The sequence below is a fragment of the Canis lupus genome, chromosome 18, assembly GCF_011100685.1.
Source record: "Canis lupus familiaris isolate Mischka breed German Shepherd chromosome 18, alternate assembly UU_Cfam_GSD_1.0, whole genome shotgun sequence".
NCBI lineage: Eukaryota > Metazoa > Chordata > Mammalia > Carnivora > Canidae > Canis > Canis lupus.
In genome coordinates, this window is record NC_049239.1 from 33,508,109 (window position 1) to 33,520,800 (window position 12,692).

Sequence of the window (12,692 nt, forward strand, 5' to 3'; positions counted from 1 at the left end):
AGTGCAAGACATTACTTACAGTATTTGCCTAAAATCCTAGAAGTTACTACACAGCGAGAAGGTGGCTTCTTTCCCGCTGTTCTCGGTCAGCTTGCTTTCCGCCCAGAAAAGCCCGAGGCAGAGAAATGAGACAGTCTTTTCTTTCTCAGTAGAAGGCTGATGCTTCTGGTTGCAAAAGCCAGAACCGGAGAGTCTGCCTTTTGCTTCAGCCTTTAGTCCAGTCCATCGTCAGAGGCCCTCGGTCTCTAGGCCTCCACACCCTTCCACTTGCTGTGCTGGCATCTGAGACATCATCAGGTGTTGCCCGGGAGGGGTGCCGATCTCTCCCGGTTTGCCTGGGACTTTCTAGGGTTTAGTATTGCAAGTCCACCTCCAGGGAACCCTTCAGGTAGAGGCTAACGGGGCCGGGTGGCCTCTCCACTGGGCTGGGCAAGCATAGTAGCCTCCTAACAGGCCCCCCATTCTGCCCTCAGATTCTTTCTCCACCTCACAGCTCCCAGCAACCTTCTGACATCATAAATGGTTGTGTCAGGCCCCCCCTACTTGAAATGCTGGCTTCTGAAGAAAATTACAAAGTCTTACCTCAGCCTACAGGGTTGGCCCTTTGCTCTTTCTCTCATCTCAATGCCGTCTGAATGCTCCTCCTTCCCCAGGCTGTTGGGTGTCAGTTCCTGACTCTTCAGGCTCTTCTCCCCTGGCACCCTTGTCCTTGCTATTTCCTTTGCCTGGAATGTTCTTTCTCCAACTCTTTGTATGTTCACCATGTGTAATCATGTACATGTGTGATAATCTGATTGCTATCTTCCTCTCAGCACTATGGCTCCGTGACTCCCCAGGTTATCACGAAAATCCCCGCTGTCAGCCCCGGGGCTGACATCTAATCCAGCCATATGATATATTCACAGAATGAATCAATGAATGGGCGAGAGAACAGATGGAGGACTTTGCTAATAGGATGTGCTACTGGGATTCCACGCTCTGAAAGGTCAGGGTTGCCAAGACACAATGAGGAAGGTTCCATGAGGGTCGACAGGAGACAGAGGCCAGGGCATGAAGAGCTTCACAGGCCATACCAAAAGTTGTCCGAAGGACCATGGGGGAACTTCTGAGGGACTCCGAGCCATCAACTGCCATAATCCCAAATATATGTCGAAAAACTGAAGGTTGGAGAGGTGGGGAGAGGCCCACTCAGCAAGCAGTCCCTTTAACCTTGGGCAGCTGCAGGAATTAGGGTGTGCTGGTGGCAAGGCTTGTGGAGCCAGCTGGTTATTATTGTTCTCTTGATTAATTTTCTGGAAACAATCAGCCAATTATGATTCAAAGGCTTCTGCAGCTCTGGCCCATAACTAATTGCATTTTTAAAATGTGTTTAATCACAAATCAGTGATTAAGTAAAGGGCCTCATTGATGACAAGATTGGCTTCCTATAGGAGCGAGCCAGTGGTGACATTTGTCCAAGGTTGAATTTTATGGTGTATTGCGTTGCGCTCCCATTCAGGAGCGATGGCTTCTACTCAATAGCGCATTGTACTAGTTTTACGCTCAGGAGCAATGGCGTCTATCCAATTGTGTACAACCCTAAGCTCACACTCAGCAGAGCAAAGGCTTCTATCCAATAATGCACAGCACTAGGTTCACACTCAGGAGCAAGGGCTTCTATCTACTCTGAGGAACTTAGAGCCACAGTTTAATACATTGAAGGGGGGGGGGCAGAAAAGCAGGTGCAAGGGGTAAGCAAGTGCTTCTCTGTCCCCATGGGAGCTCCTTAAAGTCAGGCACTGTATTTTGTCTCCCTCTATAGTACCTTTTGAATCCCTCTATAGTACCTAGCACACTGTCTTGGATGTAGCAAGTGCCTAATGAATACTCTTTGAATTTAATCCAAGGTCCATTTCACCCCCAGAATTCTATGATCATATGAATTCTTGCCCAGGCCATTCTTAAGTGGTCTGTTGTGTGGAAGTGTAAGGCTCTCGGTGTAGTGTTTCCTAAGCACCCAGGAAGCTTGCAAACTCTAGAAGCACCCGCTGGCCGTGGCTTCCATCTGAGCTCAGTGGTCTTCTTCAAGAATAACAGTGGGTTAAGTCTATCCTTTATCTCTCAACGAGGCTGGGCCAAGAGCCTCTACCCTGGGCTTCTGCAGCATGACTTTCATACCTTTATCATCACATTAACTATATTATATGGAATTCATGTTTATTCACCCGTCTGCCTCACAAGGCTGTAGCCTCAGTGGGATACAGGGCGTGGCACGCTATAAGCATCCAATGCAGATGATTATGGGGACTTCTGACTCATCTGCTACTTGTGGTTAGCTTAGGGATGTACAGGCCTGTGGGACAATTCATTGCAGCAGCTGAAGTGTCCCTGATCCTACAGGACACCAGAGGCAGGATACTGTTCTTCCCCTCCATTTTTCCGCCTTTATCTCCATCTGCTCATCCCACCGGCATTTCAGAGTCAGTATATTCTCACCCTGAACCGAACACTCCCTCTGAAACCTGTTTCTCACTTTGTTAAAGGCTTTGCCACCAAAGCCTTAAACCACTTTCAACGTTTGCCCTTGAAAACTGCCCCCTGCATCCAAACAGTTGACCAGAGACTTCAAGTTCACCTTTACAGTATCTCCACTGTCCTGGCTTTTCTCCTCCTACTGCCCTGATCCAGGCGCATGATTTATTTTTAACACTTTACTATAGAAAATCTCAAACATATACGAAATAAACAGAATAGTATAATGAACCAACTATCACTCAATTTCTACAATTATCAGTATGCCCTCCTCCACCCCCTCCTCAATTATTATTGTATTTTTACAGCTATTTTCTAAGAAAGGTAAAATTTAGGCAAAGTTTACACGTCACAAATCTTTGCTGTATGATTTGAAAATTGGGGAGATCCCTTCAACTTATGCTTCTATCATAATCTAGAGCATTTTTATCTCCCAGTTTTGTGTCCCTGACCACTCTCTCCCTTCCCCAAAAGCGACTCACTGTTCGGATTTTTGATCTTAGATTAGTTTAGCTGTTCTAGAAGTTCATATAAATGGAATCCTACACCATGTACTCATTTGTGTCTGGCTTCTTTCACTCAAGATGATGTCTGTGAGATTCCTCCACAATTTTCATTCATTAGTAGCTCATTTTTTTTGATATTGCCAAGTAGTATTTCATTGTATGAATAAACCATAATTTGCATATCTATTCCCCTATGCGTGTGAACAAAACTACAAGGAACATCTATGCACAGCATTTTTATGGACCTACTTTTTTGCTTCTATACAGCAATACGTCCTGGGTATAAAATATCTGAGTCACCACCTTAGTTTTTTGCTGGATGGCTACAGTATTCTCCTAGCTGTCATGACTGCCACCTGGTGTCAGCCCCCAAATCTGGCCACCAGGCCAAGTTCCTCTTCCCAAAGCAGAACTCCATCCATGTCAACAATCCACTTAGGAAGCTCTATTGTCTCCCGAGTGAAGTCAAGCCTGCCTGGCCTGACCTTCAAGACTCCCCACAATTCTGTCTCAACTCTTTTCCCATGTTTTACTTCCTGTGTTTTCCATCATGCTTTCTTGGAGCTGATGACTTAGTCTCTTTGATCTTAAGCTCATATAGGACTGTTGCTCAGAGAACCCCATCTTACTAGACTCTATAATCCATGGCAATGTCTGGCTCACAGTGGGACTCAAAAAAATTTGCTGAATGGATATCCAATGCTGCTTCATGTAGAGCTCATACCTCTAACTGTAGGTTCAAGAATACGTCTATGATGTAACTATGGCTCTCACTCTAGCCTTCTAGAAGGTAGGAGATGAAACCAGGTGACATTTCTCTGGAAGTGAAGATTCTGGGATTCTGGGAATATTACCAAATCCACTAAGTCCAGACATTCCACATGGCTCATGCCACTGATCTATCAAGAATAGGGCACTGAAGCGTATAATGGAAAGAACACAAGAATGACAGTCTGCTGTCCCAGTTTTAGTTTTACATATACCATTCACTGTGTGTCCTTGGGTAGGTTCATCACCTGAGCCTCCACCGTGCCTTCTGGGACACTGACATGGCAAAGAAAAGTGACCTTGGTGATCACTAAAGGTAAAAGTAAATTCACCCTGTGAGATGAAATTTCACAAGTAAACTGGGTCTGTTGGCTTTTTTGTTGTTGGAAGGCCCTTTGGCCCTTTGTATTCTCCTTGTACCCTTAGTTATCCCTAAGTAGAACCTGACATTACCCCTTGCCCCAAACTATTGATACCAGCAGCCAGAGTATATTTGGAACACCAAATTCCTGCTAGCAGGACCTCACCCACTGGTGGGAAAATTTGGTATCTGGGAACATTTTTGCCTGAAGCAGAGGTATTTGCTTCAGAGTACACCATCGGTAAAAGTGACTCCACAGGTCGTAGATTATTCATCTAGCGAATAACAGTTATAGAGTTGTTGAGAGTCATATCACCTTTTTCTACAGACAAAATAAAATCTCTATCACCACATCAGAGACACTAGTCACCTTCTAGCTCTGTGACTTAATGTTTCTTTGCCTCTATTTGCTCATCTTTAAAATAGGTGAAAGGAAGGAAAAATTCTTCCTCTACCCCTCAAGGTCTTCCAGCCAGACTAAAAATTAGATTTGCATAACACAGATTAACAGGAGAAAGACCCAAAATTGGATTATGTGCACACAGAGGTCTAATAATAAAATGGAGACCCAAAGAAATGATCAAGACAGCCAGTTTTAATACATTTCAGAAAGAGACAATAAATTTGTGAGGAATTGACAGGATAATGAAAAATAGATGTTTGGGAACTTTCATTAGTAAGGAATTCTAAGCGAAATTTGGGCTAAGGTAGTAAATTGGAAAAAAGCAAACAAGGTTTGTTTTTATAGCTTCCTGGGCTTTAAAATCCCTATCTCTGGTGATAAGAATATCTTTTCACATCTTAATACAGAGAACGTATTTTTCACACGGGAGATTTGTTCCCTGCTTTCTGGGGGATACAAGAGGATCTGAGTGTGCCACCACTGGCTGTTTCTCAAGTAGCTTTCATTTAAAATAATCCATATGCCAAAGTGGCATATTTTGGGGCAGCCTACCCTTGGCTGTGACATGGGAATAATAAAGTAATAATGACATAATAAAGCCATTAGCCACATCTTAGGGGACAGATGCCTTGAGGAATGTGGGCTCCACACCACATTCTATTAGGTTTTAAGGGTGGCTCAGCAGGTTCACCATTTCTTCACTCTTCAAAACACATTCCAAACGCAAACAGCCTAAGTGCAAGCAGCCCTTGTTCTCTGTTTTCTTGGAAATGGAAGTTCTACACTAGAAAGCTCTTTTCTCTGAGTCTCCATCCCTCCCATCCCATCCATGGTTGTCCTCCATGAGTGAAAGCACAAGTGGGCAGTGGACTTCTTGTACCCTCTTGGGAAGAAGGAAAGCAAACTGGCAAACCCTGGGGAGGGCAGAAGCCTAACCCCCTTGAGCATGCCCTTTACCATAAGTGAAGGAAGGAGCAAAGACGAGAACAGAGTGGCCACAAACAAAAGCCAGAATTGTTTGAGACATGGACCCTTTTCAGGAGTCTTCAAAGCCATCCTTTCACCAAGCCTGGCAGGAGTACAGTATCGAGCCTGGGTGTTAGCCAAGCCTGGCCTGAGTTTATTCTTGCCAAACTGTTTGTTGTCTTTATTTGCCAAGACTTAACTAACCGAACTTCTGTTGGTCTGGCTGCCCCTCTGGAGAACTGGAGCTATTGTAACCTGCCACATGATCCTTCCATGGAACGTGCCAAAAACTTGACCCAAGGCAAGTATGGCTGATTCTCTTTCCCTGTTCAGGCTGCTCTTTTTCTTTCAGGCATGTTGTTGTTATCATCGTCATTCGTTGTTGTTTTGCTTTGTTTTATTTCATTTTATCAGTCACAACTCAGAGCTAAGTGTTTGGACTGAAGTGGAACAAAGTTCACTGACCCAAGGGGAGGATTCCTGTTGGGGGTTCAAAAAGGTCCCTAAAAAGGCCTTCATGGAAACTCTCTTCCTTAATTTACTCACCATGCCTCGGAGAGAGGCACCTGGTCTCTGCTTCTCCCACACCAGAGCATGGAAGCCATGGACCAGGGATTCTCAGAGTACAGTCCCAGGGGCAGCATCGGTTTCCCCTGGGAACTTGTTAGAAATGCAAATTTGTGGGCCCTGTTCCAGAGCCACCAAATCAGCAATCTGTATTTTAACAAGCCTTCTGGGTGATTCTGATGTACACTGAGGTCTGAAATCAATGCTCTAGGCTACGGATTCTCACCTTTGACACAATTTGAGCCAGATAGTTCTTTGTAGTGGCAGCCGTCCTGTGCACTGCAGGATGTTTAGCAGCATCCCTGGCCTCTACACACTAGATTCCACTAAACCCCCACCCTCATCCAATGGAACGACCAAAAATGACTCCGGCCCTTGCCAAATGTCCTGGAGGTGGAGGGAGGAGGTAAAATCATCCATGGTTGAGATCATGGACAAACTGCTTGTGGTTCCTCTAAGCTCTTGCATCCTCTGTACCATATTGACAAACAACTGCCAGCCTCTCTGGGTGGCTCCTTAGTGCACACTAATGAGGAGCACAAAAATACATAACCACTTAACAGCAGATCTTGTTTTTCAATCTTGATAAAACTCTCCTTTGAATCAACCCCCAGGCAAGAGCACGTGACTTTGACTAGTTCTCTTGCTCATCTGGGTTTGTAGTCAAGCAAAACAAAATAAAAAAACCTTCACAGTTGGATCTCTCCTCATCCTTTTATTTGTTTGCTACCCCCAGGGCAGAAGAGATAGCGGAACCTAGTTCAGAGATTCAGGGTATACCTGAAGTCCAGAGTGAAATGAATGGTTCATCTGCTCATCTTTGCTCTCACCTCCAAAATGAAAGATTTCCTTGCACACTCCGGATGCTCTTGTGGTGGAATTTCCATCCTTGGGTTGTTAGTGTTGTTGCATTTGCGACTTGCATTTGAAGGGAGCCCAAACCAGGAAATTTGCTATTGGGCTTTATTCCCACCATTGTCATTTCAGGCTTTTGACAATATTTCCACTTGAGGAAGCTGGATCTGGCAAAAATCAGTTTGGACTGACTCAGCCAAACCTAAAGTCAATTGCTCAAACTCCAACTAAAGGTCACAGTTAATTTGCTCACTTGGTTGGAATCTATTGAGCATCTACTATATACCTGCACTCTGCTAAGTCCTCAGGAGGTGGAGAGAGAAACATAGAACCTTCACCTGGGGACTGTTCATTGTCAGACAAAGGTAGAAGCCATTTCAAACAGAATGCAGTCTTTGACATATAAGAGGAAAGAGCAGAACCTCCTGGGAGTATGCTTCAGTGTGGAATCCTCAGTGTCTGGCACATAGTAGGGGCTTAATAAATATTTGTTAAATGAATCTTAGAGGGGAACTATTCTACATGGAAGGTTCAAGAAAGATCTAGCCAAACATAGTGCTACTTAGGTTTGCCAGGAAAAAAACAAACTTGAGTCATGCAGAGGAGTGGGAAGGGTATTTCAGCCCAAGAAAGTAGCAGGTACTAGGAGAGTGGACAGAAACCGGCATACAGCCTGGTATAGACTTTAGGAAGGTCTGAATGAATTGTCTGAAGAAATGTTTTCTGGTTATATATTGCTATATAACAAATTACCCCAAAACATAGTGGTTTAAACCATTCATTTTGCTTCTGTTATAATTTTATGGGTAAGGGATATGGAAAGACTTGGCTGGATGGTTCATCTCTCATTCACTGGCATTAACTGGGGTGAGCAGGGCTAATGATCCACTTCCAAGATGGCTTCTTCATTGACATCTCTGGTGCCTTCTGCTCTTTGGCTTCTCTCTCTCGTTATCCAGGGCACTCCACATGGTCTGGTCTTCTCGTGACATGGTAGACTCAGGGCAGTTACGCTTTTCACATGACAGCCAGCTTCTTCCAGAAAAAATATTTCAAGAGTGTGTGCTCTAAGAGACCCAAGTGGAAGCTGCAAAATGTCTTATGATCTAGCTTTGAAAGTTCTAGACTCTACGTTTGCTGTATTCTAATGATCAAACAAGTCACTACAGGCAGCCCAGATCCAAGAGGAGGAGAGAAATAGCCCCTTCCATTGATGGAGGGAAATGGCCTGTTTACAGGAGAGGAGAAATTTAATAAAAGGGAGCCCTCTTGGAGAAAAGTTTCCTCAGTGGGTACCAGGACTCGAAGTTGGGACTACAAAATCAAGCCTAAAGGACTTGGAGCAGCAAGCTAAGGGGTGAGCCATCTACCCTGGATTGTGTGAGAAGCCACGGAAAGGTTTAAGCATGGAGTTAAGGTAGTGGTATGATCAGACTTATCTTAAAATTATCCATCTCGGATAGCTATGGCAAGTGGGGTAAAATGGGATGAGACTGGGGACAGGGAAGCACAGTGAGATGTCGGCAGCCTTGAAGAGCAAAAGTGACTTGGGGGTGGGGAGCTGAAGCCTGGGTGATGATGGTGATGGTGACGATGCCTGGGTGATGATGGTCACGATGATGATGCCTGGGTGATGATGGGCAGGGGCATCAGGTAGGGAGACTCTGAGGAATACTCTCAAGTTATCTGAGGCCTTCTGACACCTTTCCCCACATAACCCAAAATAGCTTCCTTCAACAGGAGAGAAGAAAGGTATCGTTTTTCATTCCAGGAACTGAATGTGGGTAAATGGCAGCTGGCAACTGAGCTTGTCTTCAGAGGCTTAATGGCCACACTTTTTCAGGTTTGTTAGGAGCTGCCACTGAGGAAAACAAACAGGACTGGTGTGAAGCCCATTAGAACAGGCCCTCAGAACAAAGGCTCCATTTGGCAGCTGTTGCTCAGAGCTGAGTGAAATAAACAAAAGAGTTCGTTGAGCAAACATAAAAGGAGCTTAATTGATGCAATTAAGGTGAAATTAAATAAAGGAAGGTTTTAGCCCGAAGTTCATGGAATATTTTTCACAAGGTAGTCACTGGAATAATCATTTGGGGCTTTTAAACAAAGAGAAGCACAGGATGTGGGAAATGGCCCAGTTGACCCTTGGGAGTGGACCAAACCAAGTGTGGTGATGTGGCTGCACGTGTGCAATTGTTTGGCCCCAGCTGTCCAGTCTTGGGGTGAGCGGGATAGTAGGGTGAGGCTGGTAGGACTCAAGAGGGTGGGGGCAGATGCAGCCACTACGCGAACAATTCAGCAGGACCCAAATCTCTTGGTTATCACGTTACTCTGCTGTGTTTACTTCATGCCACTATCTGCGGGTATCCTGTTCGTTGCACGCTTCTTTACTGCCCGTCCTTCCCATTCACACACACACACACACACAGGCACGCATGCACACACACAAACACATGCACACGCACACACACATACACATGCATGCATGCTCAAACACACATGCACGCACACACACAAACACACACATGCATGTGCACACTGTGGGACTCTGGGTCTTCTTGGAACTTAGCTTTGGAGATGCCTATCCGGCTGGCTTAAGACCCGAAATACTGAAATCAAAAGCAAATATTTGTACCTCACACATGTTCCAAACCACTGCCCCGACCCCTTCAAACTGTCCCATGGGAAACCTATGCCTAAAATCAACTCAAAAAAGTACATTTATTTAACAATTACACAGTACTTACTATAGGCCAGGTATAATTTCAAGCATTTTACAGACATTAACCTCATCCTCATTACGATCCTATGAAGTAGGGATACTCTTATTTCATTTCACAGATGAGGAATGCTGACAGAGAAGTCAAAGAAGTTGTCTGAACCTGTACTGGGGAGCCAGGATTTGAACCCAGGCCTGTGGACACTAGCAGTCACACTCTTTAACCCTACACTAGAGCCCCTAGAATTACAGTCAAGGAGTAGCTACAGGAGCTGGGTGTCCAAGCCCACTGGCTGTGCTAGTGGGACCGTGAGTCCTTGGTCTGCTTCCTACCATAACTACTACTCTCACCAGCACTGGCTGCTAAGTGCGAAGCGCATCCTCGTGCCCTAATGGTGGATCAGAAGAGAGACATCCAGAAAGCCTGAAAGCACACGCTGATCAACTAACACTGATTAGAAAGGGGGTCTTTCAGAGTGAAGAATGAGTACATGGTGAGAAAGTTCCAGCCCTTTACAACTAAATGTATAAAATGTATAAGACTTCAAGACACTGGGACACTTGGATGGCTCAGTGGTTGAGCATCTGCCTCCAGCTCAGGGCATGATCCTGGGGTCCTTGGATCGAGTCCTGCATCAGGCTCCCTGCTGGGAGCCTGCTTCTCCCTCTGCCTGTGTCTCTGCCTCTCTCTCTGTGTCTTTCATGAATAAATAAATAAAATCTTCACACACACACACAAAAAAATCTTTAAGAATCTGATCAGAGAAAAATTTTAAAACTATATGGATAATAGGAGAAAACACAAACATATGGGGTTAATTTTTTTTCTTTTAGAAATCATTCCAGTTTAATTACTTCATTTCACAAATGAGGAAAGCAAGGAGTCAAGAGTTGTTAAATTTTAATGTTCATTAAAAATATCCAAGGAGCTTTGTGAAAAACGCAGACACTGAATCCCTACCAGACATCACAGATCGGTAAATACCTGATACATGAATTCCAGTGTGGTCCAGGAATCTGTTATTCACAGATTTAAAGGCAGGAGTTGGTCTCTAGGTGACTCTGATGCAGGTGGTCCAGGCATCACACTTAGAAATACACCAACCTAGAAATGAAAAACTTTGTTCAATTGAATTCATATAAAGGTCTAAATTTTCCTATAGCTTGAAACATTTGTAGACTTCAGTGAAAAACCTTCCATTTCAAAATGAGTCTTGAATTCTTTTTTTTTTTTGCTATTTTTTTCATTTGACTTATATAATATCTTTGTGTAGATGTCATGTGATTGACTTGTGTCTAATATGACTAACTCAATGACCCTTAGTCCATTTTCCATATTATGTGAATGAAGCTACCAATTATAATACAATTTCTTTAATTTTGGGATGACAAAAAAAAAAAAAGAAAAAAAAAAAAGAAAGACTTTGCTCAAGCCTGGTATCTACTCAGTGACATGTCCCTCCAAGCCGGCCCGTGTCTGTTTGCTTTTAAACACTTCTTACAGATCCAGAGCCACTTTTAGGAATATTATCTATAGTTAGCATATTACCTATAGTTAGCATAGCCTTGTTTAATTCTTTTTTCTGTGTTTATGATTTAGAAGAAAGCTCAGCACACAAGCTACCGAACTTCAAGGAAGCTTCCCTTGGTATTTGCTATGTTATGATTAGCACCAAAAGGGTGAAACAGAAAGCATGAGCACATGAGTCAAACACTTGTTCTCTGACCCATCTGTTCTCTCACAGAGTTAATCTGAAAGGGAAGACATCTATTTCCAGATGTGGGGCAAAGGGAAGAATGATAGCCCAAACTCAAGTATTATAATTTATTCCATTTAGAGCTTTTGAGAATCATTTTTACTTTTTTTATTTTTTTTTTTTTTACAATTTCACTGAAGTTTAATTTACACAACGTTAAATCCATTTGTTGTACGTGGACACCCCAGTGAGTTTCAGTAAATTTATACAATCCTACACCACAGTTCCAGTTCAAAATACTTCATTCACCCAAAAGTTCTCGTGTACTCATTTGCATTCAATCCTGCTCCCACCCTCAGGGGCAGGCAACCACTGATCTTTCTGTCTCTATAACTTTTCCTTCTCTAGAAATATATATTAATGAAATCATAAAATAAGTAGTCTCTGTACTTGGCTTTTTAACTTAGCATAGTATTTTTAAGGTACATCAATGTTGTTGCACATATTCCATCTTTTTATTGCTGAGGAGTATCCCACCATGTGGATACTCCACATTTTGTTGATCAGTTCACCAGGTGATGGGTGTTGAAATGTTTCCAGTTTTTTTGCTATTATGAAAAATGCTGCTTGGTCTTACTTATACGAGAAATCTAAAACTGTTGAGTACTGTACATAGAAAAAGGGGTTATAGAAAGGTGGTTATTAGGGGTGGGACGGTGGGGGGATTTGGGAGGATGCTGGTGCAAAGTCGTAGTGATGTAGAATAAATAAGTCTGGATATCTAATGTCTAGCATGATGATTATAGTTAAGAATACTGTATTGAGAACTGGAAATTTGATAAGAAAGATTTCAGGTGCTCTCATCATACACAAAAAGATTATATGAGGAGATGATACACTAATTGGCTTGGCTGCAGTAAACATTTCACTATGCATATGTATATCAAATCATCATGTTGTACACCTTAAATATATACAGCTTTTATTAAGAAAAGAAAAGGAAAAAATGCAGCTAGAAATTTTAAGGTACAAGTCTTTGTGTGGACACTTTTTTCATTTTTCTTGGGTCAAATTCTAGGACTGGAAATGCAGGGTCATATGGTAAGTTTATATTCAATTTTAATTTTACTTTATTTCTTTTTTAAAAAATTTTATTTATTTATTCAAGAGAAACACACAGAGAGAGGCAGAGACATAGGCAGAGGGAGAAGCAGGCTCCCTGTGGGGAGCCTCCCCTGCAGGGAGCCCAATGCCCTGAGCCAAAGGCAGACACTCAACCACTGAGCCACCCAGGTGCCCCATATGTTTAATTTTTAAAGTAAATTGCTAAACCATTTTCCCC

At 43.2% G+C, this 12,692-nt stretch overlaps 1 long non-coding RNA gene across 2 annotated transcripts in view; it reads right to left on the reverse strand.

The window, feature by feature from the left end:
* Positions 1-482, reverse strand: part of LOC100683493 — a 31,564-nt gene extending 31,082 nt beyond the window's left edge. Inside the window, exon 1 of one of the 2 annotated variants that reach the window (XR_005373367.1) lies at positions 20-482. This is a non-coding gene — a long non-coding RNA (uncharacterized LOC100683493). The remainder of the gene's footprint in view (positions 1-19) is intronic. The other variant, XR_005373365.1, reaches the window with a different exon arrangement.
* Positions 483-12,692: the final 12,210 nt, after the last annotated feature.